At 40.6% G+C, this 18,177-nt stretch overlaps 1 protein-coding gene across 4 annotated transcripts in view; it reads right to left on the reverse strand.

Annotated features, from left to right (window-relative positions):
* The window catches only part of EZH2 (enhancer of zeste 2 polycomb repressive complex 2 subunit), a 66,594-nt gene extending 48,751 nt beyond the window's left edge, over nucleotides 1-17,843 (reverse strand). For all 4 annotated transcript variants that reach the window (XM_044766042.2, XM_044765931.2, XM_044765886.2 and 1 more), the window contains exon 1: nucleotides 17,718-17,843. The gene's annotated coding sequence lies outside the window, so the exon portion shown is untranslated. The remainder of the gene's footprint in view (nucleotides 1-17,717) is intronic.
* Nucleotides 17,844-18,177: the final 334 nt, after the last annotated feature.

Raw genomic sequence — 18,177 nt, forward strand, 5'->3', positions numbered from 1 at the left:
TGCAGTGAGGGGGCCAGCTCCGTGGCCGAGTGGTTAAGTTCGCACGCTCTGGTGCGGCGGCCCAGGGTTCGGATCCTGGGCGCAGACATGGCACCGCTCGTCAGGCCACGTTGAGGCGGCATCCCACAACTAGAAGGACCTGCAACTAAGATATACAACTGTGTACAGGGGGGTTTGGGGAGATAAAGCAGAAAAAACAAAAATATGCAATGAAATATTTCTGGTAAAGATTCCAAAAATAATAGGATTAAATATCTATCCAATACATATTTTAGTAACTCAACAATGCTCTAGCAATCAACACAGCTTTACAGAATTTTCAATTGGCATTAAAACTGGCATTCAAGAATTACTAGGTGTCACTGTTCAGATTAACCAGTAGGTCTGATTATCCTGAACAAATAAACAAAGATTAAAAGTTAATGCCATTTTGGGGCCAGCCTATGGATGCAGCAGTTAAGTTCAAATGCTCCGCTTTGGCGGCCTACGGTTTGCCAGTTCAGATCCCAGGCGCAGACCTAGCACCACTCATCAAGCCATGCTGTGGCAGGCATCCCACATACAAAACAAAGGAAGATGGGCACGGACGCTAGCTTAGGGCCAATCTTCCTTACCATAAAAGAAAGGAAGGAAGGGAGGAAGGGAGGGAGAGAGCGAGCGAGGGAGGGAGGGAGGGAGGGAGGGAGGAAGGGAGGGAGGGACGGAAAAAAAGTAATAGCAAGCCCATTACATGCCAATATATGTAACATATTTTATTTTTAAAAAACTATTTTCCAGGGGCCAGCCCTGTGGCCCAGTGGTTAAGTTCCAGCACTCCACTTCAGCCGCCCAGGGTTTTGCCAGTTCGAATCCTGGGCGCGGACATGGCACTGCTCATCAAGCCATGCTGAGGCGGCATCCCACATGCTACAACTGGAAGGACCCACAACTAAAAAAAAAGATACACAACGATGTACCGGGGGGCTTTGGGGAGAAAAAGGAAAAATAAAATCTTTTAACAAAAATAACAAAACTATTTTCCTTTTTAAAAAATCAGTCAGGGACACTGTTTTACATTTTCGCCAATTTCTTTAATATCTGTCAATAGAAGACAGCTGGATTCTCATATCTGCTTCTGCATTCAATCTGCTCCAATATGTTGTTTTGGTTGAAGAATATGAAGAAAAGCCATTCCCAAACAGACATTTAGCTAGAAAAGTGAAGAATATTTAAATAGCCTTTTGAGGGCAATTGTGAATCTCATGCTCTGATATTACTCCAAAACTGTTTTATGAAAAAAGTGGCTAGTTCACCTTGCAATTCAACCTCATAGGTGCTTTTCCTCAAGACAACCACTACTCATCAGTAAGCAGTGGTAGTTTCTAAAAAGATTACTTGCAATGTAGAATCTGAAATTGTATCAATAAACTTTTCGTACTCTGCTACATTAAAATTCATTGGTCTATTTACTTTGAATGAATCTTTATCTCATGCATGATTTTATAACATCATCACTCCTCATTTGAAAAATACTGGTCCACTGAGTTATGCAGACTTTCCAGAAGCAGACATCTTTCAAAAAATCCTATTTGTTAAACCCACTGATGTCATCACAGAAGTCTTTAGGTATTTACTGGGAAGCTGTCAAGCTCACAGCGACATATACAAGGTTTCCAAAAATTCTAATTTTTGCTTGAAAGCTCAAATGTTATCATCGGTAACAAATATGGTCAGTTGTTTTCCTTGAAGTGACAGGCTCACTTCGCTGAAAAATGTTTGCCAAATACCCAAGTCTGAATGATCAGAGTTTGCCTGTCAGCCCCTCTTCCAAGTAAAACTGGTGTTCAAGTAAAAATGTTCTCCATGAAAAAAGCAGCTAATGCAGTTTGCAACTCAATCCCGTAAGTGCTTTTGCGAGAGCCCTCCTACTTTGTACGCAGCAGAAGCACTTTATGCACATTCTCATCTTCCTGCACAGAATACGATAACTGCATGCATTCGAAATCAAGAGTTAATACAATTAATAATTTTTATTACTTCATCAAGGACATTCTCAAATAAAATTGGCTTTTTTTTTTTTTTACTCCAAATGGTAAGGTGCCAACAATTTTTACCTACCAGTGCTTTCCCACCATTGGTGCACATGTCAACACAGTAAAAGAAAGCAAATAATTTCTTATTATTACAAAAATAGTTTTAACCTCACAGACCCAAGGTCCACAGACCACACTTTGAAAATAGCTGCCATAAACAGATCCAGACACCATATGAATCAGAAATCATAACAATACCCTGCCTTTCTATTTGCCTAGCAGAGCGCCTAGAATGGGCAGTATACTAAAATTATATAATTAAAAATTTTTTATTGAGGTAACATTGGTTTATAACATATAAATTTCAAGTGTCCACCATTATATTTCAATTTCTGTGTAGACTACCTCATGTTCAGCACCCAAAGACTAACTACAGTCCAACACCATACACAGGTGCCCAGTCACCCCTTTCACCCTCCTCCCTTCCCCTCCCCGGCTTCCCTCTGGTAACCACCAATCTAATCTGTATCTTGTTTGTTTGTCATTGTTTTTATCTTCTACTTATGAGGGAGATCATGTAGTATCTGACTTTCTCCTTCTGACTTATTTTACTTAGCATAATACCTTCAAGATCCATCCATGTTGTCACAAATGGCTGGATTTCATCTTTTTTATAGCTGAGTATACATGCATCTTCTTTATCCATTTGTCCCTTGATGGGCACCTAGGTTGTTTCTAAGTCTCGGCTATTGTGAATAATGCTGCAACGAACATAGGGGTGCATATATCTTTATGCATTCATGTTTTCATGTTCTTTGGATAAATACCCAGCAGTGGAATAGCTGGATCACATGGTAGCTCTATTTTTAATGTTTTGAGAAATCTCCATACTGTTTTCCATAGTGGCTGCACCAGTTTGCATTCCCACCAGCAGTGGATGAGAGTTCCCTTTTCTCCACATCCTCTCCAACACTTGTTATTTCTTGTCTTGTTGATTATAGCCAGTCTGACGGGAGTGAAGTGATATCTCATTGCAGTTTTGATTTGCATTTCCCTAATGGTTAGTGATGTTGAACATCTTTTCATGTACCTGTTGGCCATCTGTATATCTTCCTTGGAAAAATGTCTGTTCAGATCCTTTGTCCATTTTGTAACTGGGTTTTTTGTTGTTGTTGTGAGATATGTGAGTTCTTTATATATTTTGGACATTAACCCCTTATCTGATATATGGTTTGCAAATATCCTCTCCCAATTGTTAGACTGTCTATCAAATCACATATTTCTAAAAGACATATTTATAAGAATGGGAGCCTAGAAATCACCATTCTTGAAACTAAAAAAAAAGCAAACAAAAATCTATATGAAGAATATTTAATGAGGGATATTTTGCTGTAACTCAAACTCCAGAATCCAAATGATAGTTTGCCATAAATCTGCCAAACAAAGAGACTAATATCTAACCATTTGTTTTAAACAAATTGCTTGTTTCCACCCATCTGTCCTACTCGTCATCACTATAAGGAGGTGTCATTAATGGTCAAGGTCACTCTTGTGGCCCTCCTGCTTACATACCTAAAACAACTTCATCCTTCCAACCAACTCTCCACACACACTTCAGCCCACCCCATAAAAGAAAGATAAAATAAAAATCTTGTTCCAGGGACCTTTTCACTTCTTAAAATGCCTCTAATTTCATTTAAAAAGAAGAAAAATGACAGAAATATACAAGATCACTACTGTTGGACCCAAACATTCCACCCAAATGACTTGCAAAATGCTAGTAGAAGAAACCTTTGAAACTTCCATTTGAAGGACTTGGGAAAGCCAGGAAAAGAGAGTGTTATCAAACAGTCAGCGAGAATGTTTGGAACATTCTGAAAGTGCTAAGTCCTGTGAGAGACACAAGTGCATGAGATACAAGTGGCGTCTCAGTACCTAAACTTCAGTGGCTCATTTGTACATGTGACTACAGACGAGAAAGTATTAGGAATAGCATTTTTATTGAAGAAGTCTTCAGGAAACAGACATGCCAGTGACTAGTGAGAGAGGAAAATAAGAAAAAAAAATACACATTATATTTGTAGCCCTGGTTTAAGTAGTGCTAAAAAGGCACAGTAGTGTTAAAAGGCACAGGAAAATTACAGTAATGTGGCAATATTAGCTGAATGACAGAAAACATTAACTTGATTGTTACAGCAAAAGTGAATACTCTGCAGTAATGTATTTTCCACAAAAATAAGATCATTTTGCTCCTTCCAGCAGAATAGTAAACTAAACTCATAAATTCAACATGGAGTCTACAGACCAGGATTCCTGTGTTTATCTAAAAGTTCTATCAGTTTACACAGACATGTCTTAGAAAAGACATGGCCATACATATTTAAACCAACTGGAGAAGTGAACTATCATAAAGGTTTTCAAGAATTTGCTTGGACAGAGAAAACAGATTAACTAAATTGACATCTAGAAGGTAAAGTTTTCTTTGAAAACTATACTAAATCTATTTTATAAGCTAAATCCTCTCATTTTGTTGGGTATGTACTCAGTTTACTGAGACACTAGAGGGAAATAGAACAAAAACTTATGTACCAGAAACTAAAACTATGACATACAACTCATTATAATTCAAAGATGAGACATGAGATACATGCTATTTCTTCAACACTCCATTTGATACAAGCAAACAGAAAGAAAAGGTAAGTCTGATGACAGATCTTCTTCCTTCTAGAAAGCTGACTTTCAATCTTACAGCTCAAACAAGCCTACATCTAACACAAATTTAACGATACACACTGAGCAAAATTTTAAGAGAAACTCAATTTAAATAAATACAAGGGATCTACCCATCATTCCAGCAAATAAGTCTAGACCTAGCGAGCCTGAGGTGGGGACAGGACTCTGCTCCTCCCACAACCTACTCTGTATGTCTCTGACACTGTCTTTAGCCCTCAGTGATTCTAGTCCTCAAAGATACGCACTTTCCATATAGTATTGGCCCCTAAGTACAAACCAACAACTCTGTGCTCAACAGAAGAACGGTGGTCTGTTCTCCTACAAGAGGAAAGAGAGGCTGGTTATGGACCTAAAGAGAAGCTATTCATGATATGGCATCTTCCTAGGAACTTTTCATGGGTAACTCTGCCAACACAGTATTGTTGCCTTCTACACTGACCCTATATCCCAACCCCCAAGTAAGAGGCAACGTCCTCTATAATCTGAAGACCAAATCACACAATGAACTGAGTGGTTCAAATTACTAATTCCAAAGCATTTACAAAACCTCTCAGAATTTCCAGGCATCCTATAACCAAGTAACCGTTACCTGGTAGTTTCAGTACTTGAGTTTGGTGTACACTACAGGGAGGTAAAAAATGCTCACAAGAGCCACTTCTTTAGTCTGTGGACACCAACAGAACTCCTCAGAGACCCTTCAGAACTCCTTTGGCTCATCTCAGCCCTGAAGTTCATTCTCTATTACTAAGAATTAGTAGTAGTTCGGGGACAAGATGGAAGTGAAAAAGGTAGGGGCAGTTATGAGCTATAAGCCTTTTCATGCTTTTCCTGAACTTAAGGTTTATCACAAATATTATTATACCTGTGAGGTACTAGAAAACTTCAAACCCTTCAAGTATTATTTACAATGTTAAAAAACAAAATTCAACTGAGTAAATTTTAAAGATCTTATTATTGGCTTTATTCAACAATTCACGAATCAGGCGGCATCCCATCTAGCAGACAGAAAGGAGCTCTGAGGAGCTGTACAAAATGAAAGACTTTTATAGGCAGAAGGGAGTGAGGACAAGGAAGTTAAATAGCAAAAAGTGGATTGGCTGTAGCAAGAGGATGGCAGGGGTCTCCTGAGGCAGATTACCTCACTAGTGCTGACCAGGTAATTCCTGACTGACTGGCTTAAGATTCCATTTCTGGCAGAGCCGAAACTGTAATTCAGCAGTAAGTCTCGGTTTGGTGACATGGGCTTAGCCTAAGTGACTCCATTTTGGGACTGTTGTCTTGTTTTTAACAACAATAATGATATTTTTCAGTATTTGTTTCACCAAATATAGTGTTGAATTATTACTATAACATCAGCTATCACAAATCCTTAAGCCCCATGAAATTCTATTTTTGAGTCTCCAAATATCTATGGAAATGCTAAAAAGATTCATGAACGAAAGGGAAACCTGCTGTATAATCCCTGAAATTAGCTCCCCGAAATTTCCAGACTAATACTAAGGTTTTTAGGCAGGAAAAAAAGACTTCTGCCCCAGCACTTTCATGTGGGAAAACGAGAGGGTAGGACGAGTGCCTAACATTCAGGACTTTTAGACTCTGGGGCCAGAAAAGACAGGACTTTTTGGTTGGCAGTCTAGATTTAAAAGTTGGTATTTTCCCTAGAATAGAAAGTCTCTTTCTAGAAGGTCCCAGAAAGAGGATCTCAGCCTTCATCTGAAGAGCCCTAAAGGTTAGAGACTGAGGCACCCAATAAGTAGTTTGAAGAAATGTTCTTTTCTAAAAGATGTGTAAGGTGCGGCTAGCTGTTTAGTTACAGGTTGTTAGTCGATAACAAGTGACACCAGACCAATGGTAAAGAAAAACTTTCATTTCTTTAAAAGAGTAAATTGTATAGGAAAAATTGGGAAATAAGTTTGAAATTGCCAACGTAGATCGTGTAAAGAGAAACTCTATTGTTTTCATCTACGATACACACCATACTCTGAATAGTACTTCACTTCTAACACTTCTGATCACCAAAAGGGTGGTAGTTTGTCCCACGCCAAGCAATTCTCTGCGACGCCAGCTAGGTGTCCTACAATTCAACTCAATTTTGACACATCTACCTGGAGATAGCATGAGATCCCACAGGCTGAAGGCTCAGTCCCAAAAGACTGCCCCATCCCTACTCCAGAGGCCAATCTGAAGTCCACCTGTTGGTCACCTGTGCTTCTGACCAACCAGCTACAGACTGGAGGTACCCATGACTCCCTCCTTGGGTTCAATTAACTGATTCGTTAGGACAGCTCACAGAACTCAGGAAAAAGTTTCCTTACTGGATTACCAGTTTATTATAAAAGGATGTAACTCAGGAACAGCTAGATGGAAGAGATGCATAGTGGAAGGTATGTGGGAAAGGGTGCAAGGCTTCCATGTTCCCTGGGCACGCCACTCTCCCCGCATGTCCACACGTCTACCACGCCAGCATTTCCAACCCTTGTCCTTTCGGGTTTTTATGGAGGCTTCATTAGGTAGGCATGACTGACTAAACCATTGGCCACTGCTGACTGAGGTGGATCTCCAGCCCCTCTCCCCTCCCTGGAGGTGGGGGGCTGGGGGGAGAGGGGGAGTGCACTCTGAAAGTTCCAACTCTCTAATCTCAAGGTTTGTTCCCCTGGCAACCAGCCCCCATCCTTAGATGCATTCCAGAAGTCATCTCATTACATAAACGCAAGTGTGGCTGAAAGGGGTTTGCTATGAATATCAAAAGATACCTTTATCGCTCTTATCACTTAGGAAATTCCAAAGGTTTTAGGAGCTCTGTGCCAGAAATGAAGACCAAATATAAACTTCTTATTGTAAATCACAATATCTCAATTCACAAAGCTAATTTAGTCAGATACATCATAAAAAACTTTCAGGTGCTACTATGCCTGTATTGCAGAAACAAAAAAGAGAAAAAAATAGGCTTATAATAAGCATTAGATGTTTTATGAGTTTTTTTAATTGATACAAGAATTTGGGAGAAATGCATATAATATAGTGACGCAATTAAATACCAGCTAGGGAGAATCACATTTACCTGTGATAGTGATAAGCAATGTGAAGGCCAATATTTCTCAAACTCTCCAGAGGAATAGTTCTAAGTGGGTAATAGAAACCAAGAACCTAGCATCCCAGCATTTGAGCTACAAAGGATCCCAGGGGCAGCAAGAGCCTATTGTCTAAAGGACTTTGGTCCTACTGGCTGTGTGCACCTAGGCAAGTTACCTTCACCAAGCCCCTACGTCTCTATCTGCAAAACGGAGACATCCTCTTTGAAGGCACAGGGTACATCCTCAGCAATCACAAGTGGTTCGGTTACCTGCTCATCTTGTTCATTGTGCAATAGGGATGAGATCGACAAAAGCCACTTGACAAAGAAATACAACTAGTTTAATGGCAGAGCCTGGCCTAGAGCCTACGTTCTTTACACAATATCCAGCTGCCCTTTAAAAATATCTTCTTTATAAAAATACCTTCTTTATAGCTAACTTGAGCTCTGTATTTCAAGCAGACAAATATTCTCCAAAGAGGCAAAGTTACGAGGGAAAGTGGGACAACAACTCATCATTTCCTTCCTCTAACCCTGTTCAAGCAACATTTCTGTCATTTGAGAGTCCTTATTGATTACTCTGGAAGGGCATTTCCCCAACCTTTTCTGACCCATATAGTTTGCATGGTAACACATACATAGTACCCATTAGCTATTTTTTAAATAATTTTGCTTGCACTACTAAATAATTTGAATATAGAAACATTTTAGATCAGAATTTAAAAAAAAGAATACTCACACTGCAGCTTTTTTTCCACCTAATATGACAGATCATTATACTGCTAAAAAATTATAAAGTTCATCTTAATAGAATCTTATATAATATTCAAAGGACAGATAACACTTTTCCTATTTAGCAAATAATATATACAGTGTTTATTTTTAAATAGTTAAAATGCATGATTTTCAACAAATTTCAAAAATAAAATGGTCTAGAGACTGCTGTATATTAGGCACAGGGCAGGTTCTCAGTAAACGGTGATTGGTTCTGCTATTCGTAGGCACATGCTAGGTACTCATGTAACTACAAATAGAATACAGTGAAACTTCACTATAGGCTATAGCAGCAAAAACATACAAAAGCTGCTTTAATGATGATTAAAATTCTTCCACTGTTTAAAGAAAATCAACTCATTTTCTTAAATATTTGTTTTGTTTACAGAGTACTTCTCAGATAGTCTTTAGAATCAAAAACCAAGGCTCCATGGCCTAGTGGTTAAATTCAGCGCCCTCCGCTTCGGCAGCCTGGTTCAGTTCCAGAGCACAGACCTACACCACCCAGCAGTGGCCATGCTGTGGCAGCAACAACACATACCAAAAAAAAGAGAGGAAGATTGGTACAGATGTTAGCTCAGGGTGAATCTTCCTCAACAAGGAAAAAAAAAAAAAAAGGCACTAAAAATGATAAAAGTCATGATGTTTTGTCTTTTTGACACTTTTTTTTAACTTGCTGGAAACATCTTAATATGCTATGTATGAATTTAGCTCACATGAATGCAACTGAGGGATGAAGATCATCCTGAGATAAATCTGCAGAATCATTATTTTATGCTCCCTTTTTTCCATCAGTTTCTCAAGCTTTCTTACTTTAATGAACAGTATATTAAGGATACAAACTAAAATTTTATAATAGTACTTCACAAGAGGTAGCAAGTTTACTGGGTGATACAGTATAGCTATGCAAAACTTACTTGATAGAATCTTGAAGGCTCTGCTTTAACGGGTAGAGGGTGCTATTTAAATAATTATTTATCGAGTTGCTGTGAAAGAAGAGATCTTCCAAGTTTTCAGAACTCTGGTTTTAAATCAGTTTCACAAAATTTTATTTCTATCTACTATGTACAAAACTCTTTTCTACCCTCTACCATGTAGATGAGTAAAACAGCTTAAAATGAAGGGGAGAGGGAGAGTGAAAAACACACAAGAGATGTGTTGTGGTATTTCCTTCTAAGCTGGAGATAAGCTGTCTGGCTTGGTCGGGAGAAGGAAAGGGGTGTATTGAGCCAAAAAGGCCAAACAGCATCGTGAGATGATAAAATGGTAGGGAAGACATTCCAGAGAGAGGACAGAGCACAGACTCTCGATGTGAAACTTCCTGGAGACTAGTAAAAAGTCCAGTTGAGCTCAGTAGAGGAAAGGTATAAGAAAGCTATCGGAGATAAGACTAGGTAAGAGAGCTTCGGCTGTTCAGTAGCCTGCCTGGAATGCTAGCTTCAGGGGTTTCTTACTCAAATCAACAGTCCTGAGAAGTCTGAACTGGGCAAGGACAGGATCATCTGGAGTAGTGTCGAAAACCCATAGAAGCCCAAAGGCTTGCTTTTCCTCCCCCCTTATTAAATAGGGAAGAGGAGGTGTCATGCATTACTCGTACCACGAAGAAAAACTAAAAGTTACTGTGGGGGTAAATTAAGTGTCGAGCAAAGAAAGAACTGACACTGCAGCAATAAAATAGTATGGAGAAATCAAGTATATATACCCTCAAAAGCCACCTGTTTATATAACCCAAAATTTCCTTAACTACCAAAATAGGCAAACCACGCTTGGCAATCATCATCACTTCTACATACCAGATTCTAAGATCAAAGTCACTTTTTTTTTTTTTAAAGATTTTATGTTTCCTTTTTCTCCCCAAAGCCCCCCAGTACGTAGTTGTATATATTTTAGTTGTGGGTCCTTCTAGTTGTAGCATGTGGGACGCCGCCTCAGCGTGGCCTGATGTCCACACCCAGGATTCGAACCAGTGAAACCCTGGGCCACCGAAGAAGAGCACGCGAACTTAACCACTGAGCCACGGGGCCGGCCCAATCAAAGTTACTTTTAATTTACTTTTAATAGTCTCATTTATCCTTTGAAGAAAAAACTTACAGAAAAGTTTAACTTACTAATAAATGAACAGGCCTGAATTACCCAAAATTGAAAATTTGAAGTACTAAATATTATCACTTTCAAAACTAGTAAGCTTATTTAAAAATTCCCCATGCCACACACCTAACACTATCTATATAAATAATATCCTTTTTGTTTACATGTTTCTGCAAAAACATAACTATTCTCTTACACTAAGAACTAAATGACTTGTGCATTAAGAATAAATTGGCTTTCACATAAATTTAAGTGAACTTAAACAATCATGCTTCCAGTATTAACATTACTTAATTTGATTTTATATTGTCAAAAACACACAAAATCAAAGTAGAAAATTAAGGAGAAGACATTTGCAATACACGTATCTGACAGAGAATGTGTACCCAGAATATATAAAGATCTCTTACAACTCAATGAGACGAACAACTAATTTTTAAAATGGGCAAAAGCCTTGACCAAAAAAATGTATACGAATGGTCAAAAAGCATGTTTAAAGATGTTTAACGTTACGAATCATCTGGGAAATATGAATTAAAATCACAATGATACATAACACTCATTAGATGGCCAAAACTTGAAAGACTGGCAGTATCGAGTATCAGCGAAGCCGAGGAGAAACTGTAACTCCTGTGCGGCTCCAACTGAGACTGTGCTCTTCACAGAGAATGGCACAGCCACCTGGGAAAACAGTTTGGCAGCTTCTCATAAAGTTGAATCAATGTTTACCACGTGGCCCAGCCATCCAACTGCAAGGCATTTACCCAAGAGAAATTAAACGATATATGTGCAAAGACTTACACAAATGACCACAGCAGCTTCATTAATAATATCCCCAAACTGGAAACAGGCCATGTGTCCTTCAATAGGTAAATGAATAAAAAACTGCATATTCATACAACGGAATACTATCCAAAAATAAAACAACTACTGAAACAAGCAACACAGATAAATCTCAAAAACATGCCAAATAAAAGAAGTCAGTCACAAAAGGGTATATGCTGTATAATTCTATTTACATAAAATTCTTGAACCAGAAAAATCCAACCAGCAGTTGAGAAGGAATGATGGTGAAGCAGCCTAAAAGAACTCTGAGATGATAGGAATGTTATATCTTGACTGAGGTGGTGGTATACATTTGTTAAAACTCTCTGAACTGTACCCTTCAAATGTGTGCATTTTATTGTATATAAATTACACTTCAATAGTTGATTTTTTAAACTAAAAAATTGATCTTTCTAGAAGAAATCTGACATCTATTAAAACTTGAAATATGCATAATCTTGAAACAGCAATTCTCCTTATAGAAAGTTGTCACACAAATGTTCAAAGATATATAAGGATGCTCCCTTCTTCTTCTGAGAGAACACAGTGTCCATCACAGAGGGCTGACTGAATGACGACACAGCCATAAACCGGAATACTATACATTCTACTTACAAAGCAGCCTGATAGCTTAAAGCAGGGAGTGGCAAACTTTTTCTTTAAAGGGCCACATGGTAAGTATTTCAGGCTTGGCAAGCCACATCCAGTGTCCCTGTATATTCTTTTTTGGGGTGTTTGTCATTGTTTTGCAATTCTTTAAGAAAAGCTGAAATCATTGGCAGTTCCTGGGCCTTACCAAAAGAAAAAAAAAAAACACCCCAGGCCGAGAGATCAGAGCTTTGAAACCAAAGTACCCAAAATCAAATCCTTACTCTACCACTAACTAGTTATTACCTAATCTCTCCATCTCTTTATTACAGTGTCTATATAAAATAAATGAAAGCACTTAGGACAGTGCCATGTGCAAGCAAGCCCTAAAGAAATATCAGCTATTTTTTAATGAAATAGATCTCTCTGTACTGAACTAAAAAAGAAAATTGTTTTAGAACTAAATAACTTGATCCCATTTTTGTAAAAACATGTATAAACACATATTCATATGAATATATTGGAAAGTGTGGGAAGAATACACACCAAATCATTAAGGGTAGGGAACAGGATTACAGAGATGAAGAAAGATTTCACTTTATAACCATCTAAATTGTTTCTGTATTTTAAGCTGAATACATATTCCTTGTATTTAATCAATAGACATTTCTAAATAAACAGAAATAAATAAAGCATATGTGGCACCATTTCCTTTACTTACAGGTCCTAAGCACATATTTAAACTGGCGAACTGTTTAGTTCCATTAATGACAAAGTACCTCAACTCTTAATACTGGTGCTACAACTAAAAAGCATTCATCAAAGACTTTGTGCCAGGTGTAGTTCTAAGGGTTTCACATGTACTAATTCATTTAATCCTCTCAACAACCTTATAGAATGAATATTGTCATTATGATCACCAGTTTACAGACAGGGAACTTGGACATCAAGGATAACTTGCCCAGGGCACAAAGTGGCAGCTCAGGAACTGAAACCCAGGCGACGTGACTCCAAAGACCACACACTTAAAACTCTACTGTATGCCCCCCTAGATAGCACGCTAGTACAGCTCTGGACGAGAAAGAAATCGGCAAAGACATTTTTTAGACTAGGGCATCAGATTGTACCTCCCAAAAAACTACAATTATCTACTTAGTCAAATAAAATTACTCTTCTTGGAACCGATATGTCATTAATGATCCAGGGGACCAAGAGATAACATGGAGGAGATAGTATGGAGTCAAACACAACTTAAGTTTGGATCCTGACTGCAAATTCCTAACTGGATAATCCTAGGCAAGTTCTTAACCCTTCTAGACCCAAGCTTCCTTATCTGAAAAGCTTTGCAGAGTGCATTGTTGTTAAGGGCTTTTTTATTGTAAAATATACATAACATAAAATTCACTGTTTTAACCATTTTTAAGTGTACAATTCAGTGGCGTTAAGCACATTCAAAATGCTGTTCAACCATCACCACCATCCATGTCCAGAACTCTGTCATCATCCTAAACAGAAATGGTGTACCAATCAACACTAACTCTCCATCCTCCCATGCCCCCAGCCCCTGGTAACCTCTGTGCTACTTTCTGTCCCTATGAATCTGCCCATTCTATTTATACCTCCTATAAACGGAATCATACAATTTTTTTCCTTTTGCATCTAGCCTATTTCACTTAGCATAATGTTTTCAAGGTTCATCCATGTTGTATCAGAATTTCATTCCTTTAATGGCAGAATAATACTCCCTTGTATGTGTATACCACATTTTGTTTATCCATTCATCTGTTGATGGATGCAGGGTGGTTTTTACAAGAATTAAAAATAAAGCATCTGATGTAAATGTTACCACAATAAAAAACAAACCAACCAACCAAATAAAGGAATAAAGCATCTGGCAAATAGCAGGCACTTTGATATTAATGTCTTTCTTTCACTTTGTTTTTGTCATATTTTGCACCAAGTAGTGATGCAGTGGCAAGATACAGAACAGTGCAACCATCTTAGAAACTTATCAGCTATGCCTCTGGAGATATAAACTGGATTTGCTCATCTACATTTATCAAATCACTTTAAAAGAATGATGAAGAGCATCCCAACAAATGATCTGTAATCACACTGGCACTACTTCCTTTAGTTTTAGCTTCAAAACCCACCTCGAAATATCCCAATAAAGAACTCATTAATTGTAACCAGACGCCTTTCAATTAAGATTTACTACTCTCGAACACTTCGCCCTCCGTATACTTTTGTACAAGGATCATCAATATCAACATCAAATCAAATTAAGCAGATACTGTATGCAAGTATCTAGATGATTCATCAAGCTTCTCTCCAGCTGCCTGAAATACTCAACATGAATACCAAGAGTTGCATCTAAAGGATTTCCAATTTTCAGTATCTTAGAGTATTGTAACTAGGAGAAACCCTGGAACTTGTTCGCCTAGACGATTATTTTTCTTTGTAATCAATTCTTCTCAAAGAGGGAGAAAAATACATTCCCAAATTCCTCACAACATATTAATATATTCTGTTTGTTTTGCAAGTTCCTTTGTCAAATTACTTCCCTACATTTTTCATAGTTCATTCATTCAACTACTAAACCCCTATTCTCTAGCAACTAACAGGTATACAAAGAAAAATAAGAGACTCTGCTCTGGGCACTTAAGAGTGTGGTGAAGGAGACAGATGCATAAACAAGTGACTCCGATACAATGTGATACCTGCTATAATAAAAGTATGAACAGAGCCCTGTGGGACAGAGAGCCGGAGAGTCCAGGGAAGGCCTCTAGAAGGTCACAGGACCATGGGATCGGGAACTTTTCTCTGAATTTCATGAGCTGCTCCTCTCCATTCACACTCTCCTCCAAACTAAAGATTTCACCTGCCCATCACAGAATTCTCCACAATTCACAAAACACGTTTTCATCATTTGTACTGACATCAAGACTTCAAGGCAAATGCATAAATCATTTGTAATTGACCCCAGAATGCATTCGATCGTTGAAGGATTTCTCTTTGTTGGTTTTTAAAAAGCAGATCAAATTTCCTAATCACCATTTATTTAGGCCAATACAGAAATTAATTCACACTCCTTGAGCATGCCAGCTCAAAGAATGAGAGATATCCTGGAAAAACCTCAGTGTGACTTGGAGAAATCTGCCTAAATTTTTTAATGGCCAACACAAAAATAATCACTTATAAGTGCACATGCAAGGCAAAGCTGATATAAAAGTATTAGAACTTTTTTTTTGCCTAACTACACTAAATCAACAAGTGTTTGGTTTTTTAATCACTGCTCCTTAAACTTACTAAATACATTCTTAATTGAAATAGAAGAAATTGTAAGCAAATTTTTCCAACCAATTCCCCAAAAAGACTTAAAAATACATCTTGTGGCAACTACAAAGATAGTAATTATCAAATAAGGAATACACAAGAAGGGAAAAATTAGAATTTCTGATCCTAAAAGATCCAAATTTCTGCCAAAATCTGAACAACTAGCCCATCTCATAACAACCAACAAGATTAGCAGTAGGACTCTTTAATACGTAATTATTGGCAACTAAGATAAATATGAACATTGTTTAACAATCTCAACATTTAGGGCAGCACCTGGAATGTGTTGAATGGTGTCCAAAACGCTGCAAAATAGAAGTAATAAAGACATGACACTGCATTTGTCTCTACATTTATGAAACCATAAGAGTAGGTGCACATTACATCTTTCATCATAGAACAATGCAAATCAGAAGAGTGCCTGTGTGTTTCTAAATTCCTTTTCTTTCAATATATTCATTTTCCACAAAAATGAGAAATTAAGATGCCATTTTCCTATGTTTCTGGGACTTTAAATATTACATTTCCCAATACACCTCCATAAAGAAACAACAGGATTCTTTATATCTAGGACTAGAATCCTATCTACGCTTAACTTTAGAAACTATGACAAGGAAATCAAAATATATCTTGTATCCATTTTCTTGCAAATAAAATTATCAATAAACTAGTGAGGATTACACACTGGTTTTACATTTTATTCCTATATATGAAATAGTTGCTAATGCTCGTGAATGAGGAGAAATGGAAAATAAACTCCAAAACCCTCCAGAAGTATAGATTACACTCGTGTGCCAGCATTAGTGTTCTTTAAAGATTTTTTAAATGTTGTTTTATGTGACATTAAACATAAAATTAAACTGATAATGAACTTTAAAACTAGAAAGTAAACCTTGTAGGGAAATTTTTAAATACCAAAGACACATCTTTATTTCCAAATGAATTCAAATTTTACAGATCCTGTATGATAAAGGAAGTTTAGCTTAACTGTGGACACCACACATACAATTTCTTAGGCAACAAACACTTCTGCAGCCAGTCTTTTCCGACTCACGAAAGCTATTGTTCACGGGAAACAAGACCAATTAATACGAGATTACTAACCACATCATCGAAACACACATTTGTCATAAGCATTTTATTTTGATCAACTCTTTCTACCAGCTCATCCTCATTCAACCCACAGGGATTTGGGGAATAATCGCTTACTAAATGACAGTTGATTTCGTTAGCACCTGTCGCCATTCTCAGATGTATCACACAAGTTGGCCAAAACAGGTTGTAATTTTTTTTTTTAAGGCTAAGATTCTTTAGAAAGCGAGAACTCACCAGCAGTTGAGTTCACCAAGTTTTCCAAAATATCGTGCTTCCCGATTCCTCCCATTTTCAAAAAGTGACCCTGTGGCACAGACTTTGGGGTGGTTGGGGGCGGGGGGGTCCACGATTTCGCGGGAACTCGACCGAAAGCCCTCCAAAACGAACAAAACCAAAAAGGGAGAGAACGGCTCGACCCTTCCCTCAAACTTAACGTAAAGCCCGACGAGAAGGCGACAGCCGCCGGGCCGGCGTCGTCCGAGCGCCTGGAGACCACGGCTTTTCGGCGGCTTTGGGGGATGTCAGCCGCGCGGCTCCCCGAGTCCGCGCTCCGCACGCCGCCCGGCACCGCGGCCCCGCCGAGCCTGCGCGCTCCGGAGGAGGGGGCGTGGGGCCGAGCCCGCCCACCCGCGCCGGCGGCCCGCACTCCCCACGCCCCTCTCCCGCCTGCTGTCAGGCCCCGGTGTCACGGCCCCTTCCTCGCGCCGAGCTCCCCCGAGACACAGTCCGTCCTTTGTCTGAGTGCGCACTCGGCGGCGAGGTCCCACCAACTTGTGCGCGTCCCGTCCCACCCGGGCGCTCCCGCCGCGGCGCTCCACACAAAGGAGACTTGGGCTCGGGCGGCCCGCCCGCCCCGGACCCCGGAGCGCCCCCAGCCCAGCCCCGGCGCCTCGGGAGGGCGGGCGCGCGAGAGGACCCCGCCGCACGCCCCCCGCCGGCGCCCGCCCCTGCTCGCGCCTTGGGTCTCTGGGGTCCGGCTGCCCGCCCGCGGGGTCGCGCGGACCAGCCCGAACCACCGGCCCCCTTCCGAGGGGTCTCCTCTCACCCCGCCTGCCAAACCGGCGCCCCGGGAGAGCCCGCTCGGGGCGATACCCGGACGGGCAGAGCAGCGGCGGGGCTGTCCCGGCGCCGCCGCCGCCCCTCGCCAGGCTCCAGAGCCCCGCCGACCGGCCGGCCCGACTGCGGCGCGTTACCTGCGCCCCGCGCCCCAGCCCGCGCCGCTCCCGCGCGCCTCTCCCGCGCGCCGCCGCCGCCGCCGCCGCCGCCGCCGCCGCCGCCGCCGGGGCTCCACCGCCTTCTGCGTCCCAGTGGGTGTCGGACGCTCCCGGACCGAGCGCCAAACCCGGCAGCCCAATCGCCATCGCTTTTATTTGGCCCCCCCAGTCGAACCAAGCGCCGCCCCGATTGGCGGGACGCGAGGCGGGCTCCTGTCCAATCACAGGGCCCGCCGGGCTCGGAGGCGCCGAGCCAGCCCCACGCAGAGGCGCCCGCGGGACGCGGCCCGGCCGGGCGGGCGGCGCGTGCGCGCGGGCGGCGCCGAGGGACGCGGCCGCCGAGTGGAAGAGCTGCGCCGTCTCTTTGTTCTTTCGCTGCGCGCACGGCGCCTCTCGGGAAGGCGGTGGGGTAGCGGTTGGGGACCAGGGGTCTCTGGGG

The sequence above is a fragment of the Equus asinus genome, chromosome 1 (assembly GCF_041296235.1).
Source record: "Equus asinus isolate D_3611 breed Donkey chromosome 1, EquAss-T2T_v2, whole genome shotgun sequence".
NCBI classification, from domain to species: Eukaryota; Metazoa; Chordata; class Mammalia; order Perissodactyla; family Equidae; genus Equus; species Equus asinus.